The 11942-nt window shown below is 39.6% G+C and overlaps 1 non-coding gene across 1 annotated transcript; it reads right to left on the minus strand.

Annotated features, from left to right (window-relative positions):
• Positions 1–1434: 1434 nt before the first annotated feature.
• Positions 1435–1508, minus strand: TRNAI-GAU. Its single transcript has one exon. It is a non-coding gene; the product is annotated as a tRNA-Ile (tRNA).
• Positions 1509–11942: the final 10434 nt, after the last annotated feature.

Raw genomic sequence — 11942 nt, forward strand, 5'->3', positions numbered from 1 at the left:
TATTATTACTTTTAATTAGTGTGGCAAATAAAAAGAAATCAATGAATGTTTCTTAAGATTCTGCTAATGTAATTAACATTCTAAACCTTTTGACAATATATCAAAACACAAAAACAAACAAAGAAGAAAATAGTAAAAGCATCTTAGATCTCATCAGGCAGATTTGTTAAAAACAAATAGACAAACAAACACATAAAAAATAACATCCAAATAAAAGACTACACTTCTGAATTTTACTACATGTTTGACACCCTGTGTTTGAAACCCTTGTTTTAAGATTCCTGCGTCTGTTGTGTGTTCCTCCTCTGGTTGTACAGGTTATTTTCTGGATGGATGACTTGCAGAAGAGAATATACACGTACTTTTACCTTTTACTGTTGGACTTGATTACTAATCTTCCTGTGCTGAGACAACGTTACAAACCAGAGAAATGTAAGCGCATCAGGTACAAATGCAGGTTGACCAAGGTTGTGGCAGTGATTCAGTACAAGGATCACCAGACCAGTCACACAGCTGCATCGTTTAAGTGATTGTATTATGCTGTATCAGAATATGTTACTGTGCTCTTAGGTTGTTAATAGTCAGCTACTGTTTCGGTGACAATGAAAAGCATGAGAGAAAGAAAGCAGTTAATTAAAATGTCAATACCATTCTCTTTATGGATTTGTTGCATGTAACGTAGAAGAACACACTAGACATAACAGACTTAACATCCAGATATTTTGTCAATACTTTTTGGAAAGCTCGCTAAGGAATGGGTATTGTTTGGGTGATTCATTTTTGGCTTGATTTATCCAATATTTTCATTGGCATGACAAGACTCCCAAATCAAAACTGTCCAGAGAAAATAGCAATATGTCTATTGCCTCTTTAGTCTAAAAACTTAGATTGTCAGATATCAAGAGTAGAGGCAGTCCCTGCTGTTCTATATGGCTCATTTTCCCACTCTGCTCATTCAAAGTGTCTAATTAGCAGCCACACTTATTTCTCATTGCCTTCAGCTCCTCAATCAAGGATTTCTGCTAAAGGAACCCTGCTGCTGGTGATAGAATTAAAAAAAAAAATCATGCAACTCATATTCATGTAATCAGCCTATAAACACCGCCCCTTTATCATCAAGGGAAGGGAGTAGGATTTTCCTTTTCCTTTTCCACATGCACTACTAAGACTATCCTTATGTTACTTTCCTTTTTTATGTCTGCTTTTAGTAATTATTGTATAAAGATGGACATGGGGCAGGTAGAAGAAAAAGAATTGAAAAGTTTTAGGGTAAAGTGAATTGTATATTATGTCTGGAAAGATAGGCAAATATCCATTTTGTTATCAAGGACATCTTCAGTCCGTAAAAAATATAAAATATCTTCAAAACAAATCACCCTATAGACTTAAAACTGATTTTGCATGTGTGTATGTGTGTGTCTATGTTTTGGTGGCTGGCTGGTATGGGGATCGAACCCCAGACCTTGGTGTCATCAGCACCATGCTCTAACCAACTGAGCTAACCAGCCAGCCCAGGGCTTAAAACTTTGAAAGTGACAAGCAAGATTTTAAGTATGTGTTAGATATTTAATTGGTTGCTTCACCTAGTGCATTTTTAAAATAGGTCAGAGATTTATTCATTCAACACTAACTTAGTAGTTTCCAATGTGCCAGACATTTTCCTAGGTACTGGAGCTGAAAGAGTGAGCAGGGTATGATCCCTGTAACTATGAGTTTATGGCAGACACAGATAAGTAACAGGCAATTAACAAAGGCAGTGTGAAAAGCACAAGGCATTCTGGGAGGTATAGGAGAGATACAAATCTTCAGATCATAGAAATTTCCTGATATAACTGACATCTAACCTGTGTCCTACATGATGAGTAAAAGTGATACATAATGATAGCAGGGCAAAAGGAGAGAAGGACTTGCAGAATAGTGGCATAAGACCTCTAAAAATTCACTTCTCTATTAAAGCAACAAGAGCACTTGAAAAAATGGTCAAAAGTTACTTTTTCAGAATTCTGAGAGTTAACAAAAGGCTTGTCACAATCTGAGAAGCATTTTTCAAGAAAAACAGCTCAATCTCAGCAAGAACGGCAAGTGCTGTGGTGTTTTAACTTGGTTTATCCCCTTTCTCCTCTCCCCAGCTCTGGGGTAGCCTTGGAAACAAATAGCTCATAACCATAATAGCTGTGGAAACTAGCAGCCTAACAGCCACTGGGTAGGGCGGAATAGGTTGAAAAGTTCCCAAAAGGCTCATCCCCAGAGAATTATCTCTATTCAACCAGTCTGGTAGCTCCCTGAAAAGTATTATTCTTGGAGCTTGTCTTCATTTGACCTGATTCAGAACTCACTCTACAAGCATTTGTAGAAAACAATTAGTAGCAATTGTTTAACACCACAGCTGACCAAGGCAGTGATTCCAGTTGGAACTTATGAAAAGCTGTCCAAAACACCTAAAAGAAAAAACTGGGAAATGAGATGTCCATAGAGGGCTTTTAAAACTCTAGCATATTCCTTGAAAGCCAGAAGGTTAGACACACATGGAAGACTGTGTATCTGCCCAGAAAAGACCTGAGAAGGTCCTGATCTCTCATCTCTGACTAATCATGGGGCTCTGTGGAAACAGGAAATGAAAGCTAAGGCAGAGTTGTCAGCTGCCTGCAGGAGCATTGAGGGCATGTCCCAATACACATAGACAGAGCTCCTCTGCAAAGCCTGGGAGACATTGAGTTCATTCATCAGCTGATTACTAGGCTAATCAAGCAGAGACATCAGAAGCTGCAAATAACAAAGAATACAGAGTATACAGAACCACAGGAAATTTACTAAACAAACAAATAAAAATAGGTGGGTGGAGGAAGATCTGATTTCCAGACTTGCTATGTTGTATTATTTAAAATGTTCAGTTTTCAACAAAAATTTATGAGATGGCACATAGACAGAAGAAAAGCAGTGAATAAAAAATGTTCCTGAGTAAGTCTAGATGTTGGACTTACTAACCAAAGATTTTAAACCAGCTATTAAAAATATGGTTTAAGAATTAAAGGAATCCATGCATAAAAAAATTGGATAGAAAGTATGAGAATTCTATCTCACCAAATAGAGGATATCATTAAAGAAATAAAAATAAAAATAATATGTATAAAAAATAACCAAGTAGAAATTCTGGAGTTGAAAACTATAAAAACTGGAAAAAAAAACTCTGAAGGGAGACCCAACAGTAGATTTGAAATGCTAGAAGAAATAATTAGTCAACTTGACAGTAAGTCAATTGATCTGAGGAACAGAAAGAAAAAGGAACAAAGTAATGAACCGAGTCTCACAGACCTATAAGACAGAAAACAAAAATACCAGTGTATGCATAATGAGAGTCCCAGAAGGAGAGGTAAAAGCACAGAAAGAATAGTTGAAGAAATAAAGACCATTAATTTCTCAAATTAATCTGGGCATCTGACAAGACCAATATACTCAAAGTAGGATAAACTCAAAGAGAACCATACTTCACAACTTGTAGTCAAACTATTAAAAAAAGAAAAAAAAAGAGAGAGAGAGAGAGAGAACGATGAAAGCCAGGAGAGGAAAAAAATCCATCACATACAAGAGGCTTCTCATCAGAGACAATGGTGGCCAGAGCGAGATGAAATACTCAGTGCTGAAAGAAAAGGACTATTACCAAGAATTCTACACTGAGCAAAGCTCCCCTTCAAAAATGATGGAGAATTTAAGATATCACCAGATAAATAAAAACTGAGAGAATTTGTCATTAGCAGACTTGCACTGCAAGAAATACTAAACAGAAGTGAATGAACACTAGACAATAACTAGAATACACACAAAGAAATAAAGAGTATCAGCAAAGGTAAATATTCATAAGTAAATATAAAGACAGTAAACAATGTATTTTCATTTATAACTCTTCTACCTGATTTAAAAGAAAACTGCATAAAACAATAATAAAACTGTGTGGATGGGCATACATTGTATAAAGATGTCATTTGCATGACAGCAGGAACACAAAAGAGGAAGGAGAGGACAGAGCTGTAGAGCAACAAAGTTTCTGTACACAACTGAAACAAAGTTCATGTTAATCCAAACTAGATTGTTTTAAATTAAGAGGTTAATTGTGAATCCCAAGGTGACAACAAAGCAAATAACTGAATTGGGCCGGCCCGGTGGCGCACTGCTACAGTGTGCCGCTTGGGAGCGCGGTGGCGCTCCCGCCAAGGGTTTGGATCCCAATTTTCTTTTTTTATTTATTTCTAATTTCATTTCATTGATTTTCTTTTTTTATTTATTTCTAATTTCATTTCATTGATTTTCTTTTTTTATTTATTTCTAATTTCATTTCATTGATTTTCTTTTTTTATTTATTTCTAATTTCATTTCATTGGTTGCGATCCCGTTGCCGGTCCCGGTCCGGTACGGGCGTGACACTGAGGGGTGCGATCCGTTGCCGGACACGAAAAAAGACAAAAAAAAGGAAAAAAAAAGAAAGAAAGAAAATAACTGAAGACAATATAGTAAAAAAAAAAAAAGAAAGAAAGAAAGAAAAAAAGAAATTAAAATCAAAGAAGGCAGTAACAGAGGAATATCAATATGTATGTTCTCCAACTACAATGAAATGAAATTAGAAATAAATAAAAAAAGAAAATTTGGGAAATACACAAATATAAGGAAATTAATCAGCACACATCTCTGAGGAGAGAACCGAGAACCCAGAGGGCAGAGCCATGATTCCAGCGGGCAGAGCTTTGAACCGCAGAGACGATCCCCAAGCCTTGAAGTTTTACAGAGTTTGCCTAGTTGGATTTCTAAATTGCTTGGGACTGGTAACTCCTCTCTTTTTAATTTTCTCCTTATTCAACCCAAATATCTGTAACTGTTATCCTGTGACTGTTCCACCATTGTATTTGGGAGCAGATATCTTTTTCTTCAGTTTCACAGGTCCTCAGGTTGAGAGGAATTGTACCCCAGAAAAAACTGTACCCAGAGCCGCACCTGTACTGAATTTAGATAATTTAGATGATGAGATTTGGAACTTCTGAGCGAATGATATTTAGATGAGATTTTGGACTTGAGTTGATGCTGAAATGGGTTGAAATGTTCAGGGACTTTGGGGTGAGATGAATATTTTGCATTTCAGATGAATGTGAAAAATTCCAAAGGAAGAGCAAAGGGAGGAACTTTGGTAGGTAAAATAATGACCCCACAAAGTTATCCACGCCCTAATCCCCACAGGGTGAGACGGAGAAGTTCGGCTGATGCCTGCACACTGTGGGTTGCATTACAGAAGAAGGACCCAGAGATGAGAGAACCAAAGCCTTTAAAATGCTCAATAAGCATACTTGCCCTGTATCCCAAGGGAAATACTCTATCTTCCAAGGTGGTAAATAAACCTGCCTCACTCTGGAGGGAGACACTGTCTGTCTTCTGAGACTGTTTGCTGTACCTTTGAAAAGACAGTCTGGAAAAAAAGCAGTCAGTGCCTCTGCTGCCATGACAGGCAGGACATGAGAGACCCATGGAGAATTGTTTCCCAGCACACAGGAGGTAAAACTTTGTCTCTACGTTTACATCTATTGTTTTCACTCTAATATCTGGGTATAGAGCTTTCCTGTAAAGTCTATCATGTGGCTTGAGAAAACATGTCATTACTTCCTTATAAAATGGTTTAATAGCCTGGGTGGCTTCTTCTGAGTCCTGCTTTGAATACCCCATCAAAGGCCAGAGTATGATCAAGCACAGAGCAGCAATGTCAGGGATTTATTGTGACTACAGGTGCATCCTCTAGAGTTTGCCCTAAATGTTCCCTCATATGGGCATAAACAGGCGAGGGTTAACTCTTAATTAATGTATTGCTTTATTGCCTCAATTAGTGCAAGAGATCCCCCTCTTCTATGTATCTCTGGGGTGGTCATATAACAGTATTAAGTTGCTGTTGCAAGCATATTTGACTACATTTTCCTCCTTGATGAAGATAACTTTTCTAGCAATATGACCAGTCAGAAAATAATGTTCCCAGACATAATAATTTCCTGAGGCTGCTGTAATAAACTACCAAAAATCTGGTGGCTTAAAACAACAGAAATTTATTCTCATCATTCTGTAGGTGAGAAGCTGCAAATCAGTTTTACTGAGCTGAAATCAAGGCATCAGCAGGGCCATGCTCTCTCTGGAGGCTCTAGGGGAGAATTCGTTTCTGCCTCTTCCAGCTTCTCATAGCTGCCAGCATTCCAGGGATTGTGGCCACATCACCAGACTTCCCTGGGTCTTTCATTATAAGGACCTTACAGAATCCTCAATAATTAGGTTTAGAAGAAGCTTCGATTTCTCATTCTATACGTGGTTAGTGGTTATCAAGTTTGAATCAGACAATGACATACCACATGCACCTGGGCAGTGGACCTGTCAATAAAGTACAAATGGTGATTTCCAGGAATTGGTTCCTGTACTAGTCCATTTCTATTGCTTATAACAAAATACCTGGAACTGGGTAATTTATAATGAAAGTGAAATATATTGCTTACAGTTTTGGAGGCTGGGAAGTCCAAAGTCCAGGGTACACATCTGGTGAGGGTCTTGGTGGTGGCAACAGTGACCCAGGGGTCTCATATTGCAAGATGGCAAAAGCAGAGAGAGACTAACCTCTCATGTGCAATTCTTTTAAAGCCCTCAGAACCACACGCAGACCACCATTATTAATCCACTCACTACAGCATGGTCCTACAATCTAATCACCTCTTCAAGGCCCCACCTTTCAATGACCATAATAGGATTTCCCACCCTCAACAGCTACAGTGGGAATTAAGCTTCTTATATATGAACTTTGGGGACAAAATTCAATCAATCTACAGCAGTTCCAATTATTAATTAATTAATAAGTAAATAAAGGACAAATAATCATTTTCACATATAATATCTTTTGACATAATAATTTTAATGACAAAGACTCAACATGAAAACCTGCAAACAAAGAGCTTTCCAAAATATATCAGCATGATATATTCATGGGATAGACTGCATTTCAATATCAACAGGAAAAGCTATGCAGCAGTTCTCAAAATTTCATGACCCTAAACATCACCTAGACAGCAGAACTTGTTAAAATACAAATTCCTAGGCTTCTCAACAGAAATTCTGGTCCAGCAGGTCAGGGCAACATCTACGAATCTGTATTTTAAGAGGAACATCTGGTAATTCTGATGCAGATGATCGTGTCATGAGTTGAAAATTGTTGAAGTGTGTACCAATCCTAAATGAGAATACTCATTCACTGGAGATGATCATCAGAGGTCTCAGTGCTCAGGCTATAGCAATATTAGACTTGCTCGGGTTAGGACAACCTGTAAATCAAGCTCCTTCTTATAGGGCTCTAAGACCTTGGCCAAACTCTGCTGCATTTCACGTATAGTAGAAGTACAGGCAAAACATCAAGACCTCATTCTTGTATTCATCAGTCCTTCAGTATCATTTTATATCATCAGTGGTTTGGGCTCTTGAAGCTATTAAGCAAGGTTAGCTTCCCAGAGAAATTCAATAAAGCTACTCTCTGATGCTGAAGCTGGTTAGGTCAGAGTTTTATGCAGCTCTACTTAAGGACACAGCAAGAAATCTGATAGCTGGTGAGAAAACTCTCTTGGATGCCTTTGAGAAAATTCCAACTTCACACGCTATGAACATCACTAAAAGCCACTCCGGCTACTGACAGGGGCCAGCCACGAGTAAAACTGCAAAGTGTCAGGGGGGAAGTTAGTATTTCTCTCTGCAGGTCTATGTGAGCCCCATCCTGTGCTCTCAGGGGGAATAGGCAGCACAACTTCAGCGTTGCTTTGATGTCTCTCAAATGAGACTAGGCTCACAATGCCTTACCACTCCACCTTGGTGCTGCACCAGTAAATAAGGATCTTCCCTGCTGAAAATCCTTCAGTTTTATTTCCATAGCAATGATGTCTAAACTCCTTGGCCTGGTAGACAAGACCCCATAGGATCTGGTATCTACCACCCTTACCAATATTTTGGTAATCAGTTATTTTTTCTCCTACCGCTATCACCCAATGTCCACCCCCAGCCCTCCAACTACAGCCCGCAGACACAATCTTCTTGGCATAATACTGAACTCACTGGGGATCCAGCTAACATCAACTCATTCTACAAATCCTCTTTCCGTTATCCCTCTGTAGGCTGAGTAGACTGTGCATTAGACATCTTCAGGAAGCATCATTCATCAACCTTGCAGTGTGAATGGTGCCCCTGGAGATGGGCACAGTGGCCCTGCACCCCTCTGGCACTCCGATGTAGGACTCCCTCCTTGAGAACTTCCAGCTATCTGTTTGTAATTTTCTCCCTCTACCTGTCACACTGTATCACAGTCTTCATCTTACTGGTCTATCTTCTTTTCTCAACTGTGAGCCTCTCGAATACACATCCTATGCATGGTTCTATCATATAGTTACCATTCAATAAACCTTTAATGGATTGATGAATGAATAAATTCACGAGTCAACTAATCACCAGACTTTTAAATAGATATTTCTCTATGCTTAGAACTGAATCCTCAAGACACTTGAAATCAGTCAAAAGATGGTGTGAGATATGATAATAAGCCTGAAGAAGACTTTTATCATCATGTGAAACATGTTCCAGGGAAACTTTACATTAAATCAACCATCTCCATTGGCAATAAGAATGGGAAAGCTGTCACTGGACTCCATTCCTGCCAATAACGAACAGAGTTGACTTCCTAGCAATTGGCAAGGTTGAGACCTAGATAAACAAGCCCACTGTGTCCTTCAGGCCTCTGGCAAAGAGTGTGACTGAAAACTTCAAGCTCAAGGAAGACCTGCCCTGTCTTCATTGTGGCATTGAAACATGGACTTGTCAGGCCTGTCATGCTCGGAACTGCCACCAGTGTCTTTAAGTTGCTTAACATGAAGCTGCAGGCAGCCCTTTGTCCTTGGACATGCACCATCTAGCAGATTTGGGACCAGGCTTTTGCAGTGTACTTGACTGGATGAATGTCACAATGGCTAATGGCAGGCAGAAGGGCGGCTGTGCGGTAAGTGCCTACGGTGATATCAGTGCTCTGTAAAGCAGACTGAGAGCATCTCCCATGAGAATTCCCTGATGGCAGGACCCCCAGGAGGAGCCCCCTTTCTGAACGAAGGCTTGCCAGTTGTTCTGTACAACTCTTCACCCTCTGCTCATTCTTTGAAAAGGCGGTGACTTAGAGACATGCTCTTCCTAACCTCCCAGAACCTGTTACTGAAAAATGTTATAAAAAAATTTAATCCAAAAAAAAAAACCTCTATCTTTCAGACCCTCTCTTTCTTTCATTTGACTTTAAAACATGCAAGAATATGCTCTGAAGCATTATATGTAAAAATAGAAGGCTTGAAAACAGCATAGAAATTCACAGTTCAAAGCAAAAGGAGCTAATTAATAAGCTGCCTTCTTTTCTCCTTTTCTGCCTTTTCTTCCCACTGAGCAGCTCTAAACACTTGATGTTGAGTTGGGTTTTTATTTTTGTTTCTTAAATGATCGCCTATGCATCATGCAGACCTCTCCCTGAGATATATTGGCCTGGCACATAAACAGCTGGTGTGCTCCAGGGGCAGTGTATATTTTATTCTGGATGGAACCCATGATAAGAAACTGAATTTAGAAAGCATTTTGTAGGAAACTAGAGTCAGCCACTGAATAAAATACAAAGAAAGGACTTTAAAAATGTGTTCTTATTCATTAGAATTTAATGCATCAAAAGTTGCTTTATATCTAAAGTGAAAAGGACAAGAGTAAAAGAATAGGCTTCAGAAAACTAAATCCCCTAAAGACATTTATATTTTTCTTCCAGAGTCAAGTAAATTCTCCTTATTCATTAGAATTTAATGCATCAAAAGTTGCTTTATATCTAAAGTGAAAAGGACAAGAGTAAAAGAATAAGCTTCAGAAAACTAAATCCCCTAAAGACATTTATATTTTTCTTCCAGAGTCAAGTAAATTCTAAGAGATAAATAATTTCACATGAATTAAACGTACTGTATGTTCAAAGGATAAACACGTGTTTCATTCTTGCTGTATCCAACCCACAGCGGTGTGTGTTTAGCCTCCTTTGGAAACATAGTCCTGCAAAGTTTCATGTTGTGGAAGAAAATTGAACTTCAACTGATTGGAATCGCTGCTTTATTATGCATGTTACCCTTTGGTCCCCTAACAAAGAATACACAGGCACATAAATGTCTAAGTAAATGTTACCTTTCCCTGCCTTTAACTCCAGAGATGACGGTACTTTCTGCCCTGCCCAGCATCTTGGGGCCATGCTGAATTCATACACTAATGTTAAGAGGAGGTTAATCAATACAGGATAATCCATTATGAAAACATCTGCACGCTTTCTGTTTTGAGGGAAAGGTGAGTGAGAAAACAGGATGCGTTTGACAAAGAAATCTAGCACCTTGCTGCTCAAGATGAGGCTGGTGGCCACCGCAGCACCTGGGGGTTTGTTAGAAATGCAGAATCTCAGGCCCCTCCTCTGATGCATTTAACAAGATGCTCAGGGGTGCATATACACATTAGGTCTGGGAACCACTGATCCAGACACAGGATCTTCTCTAAAAGACTCATAGACTCATTGAGATGGCCAGGGATGGTCAGGGCTACAAAGACAAAGTCAAAGCAGGAGGTGAGGCCCCATATAATCTAAGGCTGGAAAAGACCCTGAATGATTTTAAGGTTTGGAGGAAAGGATGAGACTTTGCAAAGGCCTATCAAGGTGAGCCTTGATGTGGACATGGAAATGGAGATTCGGCAAGCCAGAGGTAAAGGGATGAGGTCACTGCTGGAGAAAATGAGGCTGGTTTCACACATGGGACACAACAGAGAGGAACAGGTAAGACCTGTGTGGGGAGCTACGAGTCTGACAGAAGGGGAGTACTCACTCATCCTCTAAGATTTTGGGGTGTCTGTAATGACTGTAATGTGCTGGGGGCTTTGCAGAGTGTTCTCTCAATACACTTCAAATTGTATAAAGGAATAGTGAATGTTACAGACTGAATTGTGTCCATTCCCTGCCAATAAATATGTTAAAGCCCTAATCCCCAATGGATTGTATTTGGAGGTATGGCTTTTAAAGAGGGAATTAAGGTTAGATGAGGTCGTAAGGGTGAGACCCTACTCCAATAGGACTGTTGCCCTCATAAGAAGAGGAAGAGACACCAGCAATGTGCACGTACCAAAAACAAAAGACCATGTGAGGACACAGCGAGAGAACCTGGCCATCTCCAAGCAGGATGAGAGGCCTCAGGACAAACCAACCCTGCCCACACCTTGATGTGGGTCTTTCAGCATCCACAAGTGGGAGAAAAAAATTCCTGTTGCTTAGGCCCCCCCATCTGCAGTATTTTGTGAGGGCAGCCCGAGCAGACTAATTAAGTGAACTGTAAGATTGGAAGCAATGCTGATGTGTAAGTAAAATTCAAACTTAAGCTCTTAGTTCATAACCAATGTTTGGAGATAATAATCTAATAATAATAACGGACTTGAAAAAAGATAGGTGAGAAAAATTGCCATCAAATCTTTGGCCTCGCTACACATGCGAGATGGAGAGCAGTAAAGACAGCGACCCAGGAGCTGCAGCAGAGAAAGGCAGCCTAGATTCTAGAGCAAAACAGGATGGCACCTCAGAGGTCCCTTAAGTCAACCTTTCATTTAACTGGTAGGGAATGGGCAGCCCAGGAAGATCAATTGCAAGAGCCAGCTTCATGGCCGCGTGACCTGTGAAGCCACATGGCACTGCGCTGAGGTGTCCTCACCCCAGATTTAGTTTAATGCTGTGCTGTCGCCATCTTAAAATTCTTAATAATTTTTAAACAAGGGGCCCTGCCTTTTCATTCTGCATTGGATCCCACAAATTACATAGCCTCAGGATCAATAGCTTTGTTGGTTATATACAACACACTGAT

The sequence above is a fragment of the Galeopterus variegatus genome, unplaced genomic scaffold, assembly GCF_000696425.1.
Source record: "Galeopterus variegatus unplaced genomic scaffold, G_variegatus-3.0.2 Scaffold4057, whole genome shotgun sequence".
Classification (NCBI taxonomy): domain Eukaryota; kingdom Metazoa; phylum Chordata; class Mammalia; order Dermoptera; family Cynocephalidae; genus Galeopterus; species Galeopterus variegatus.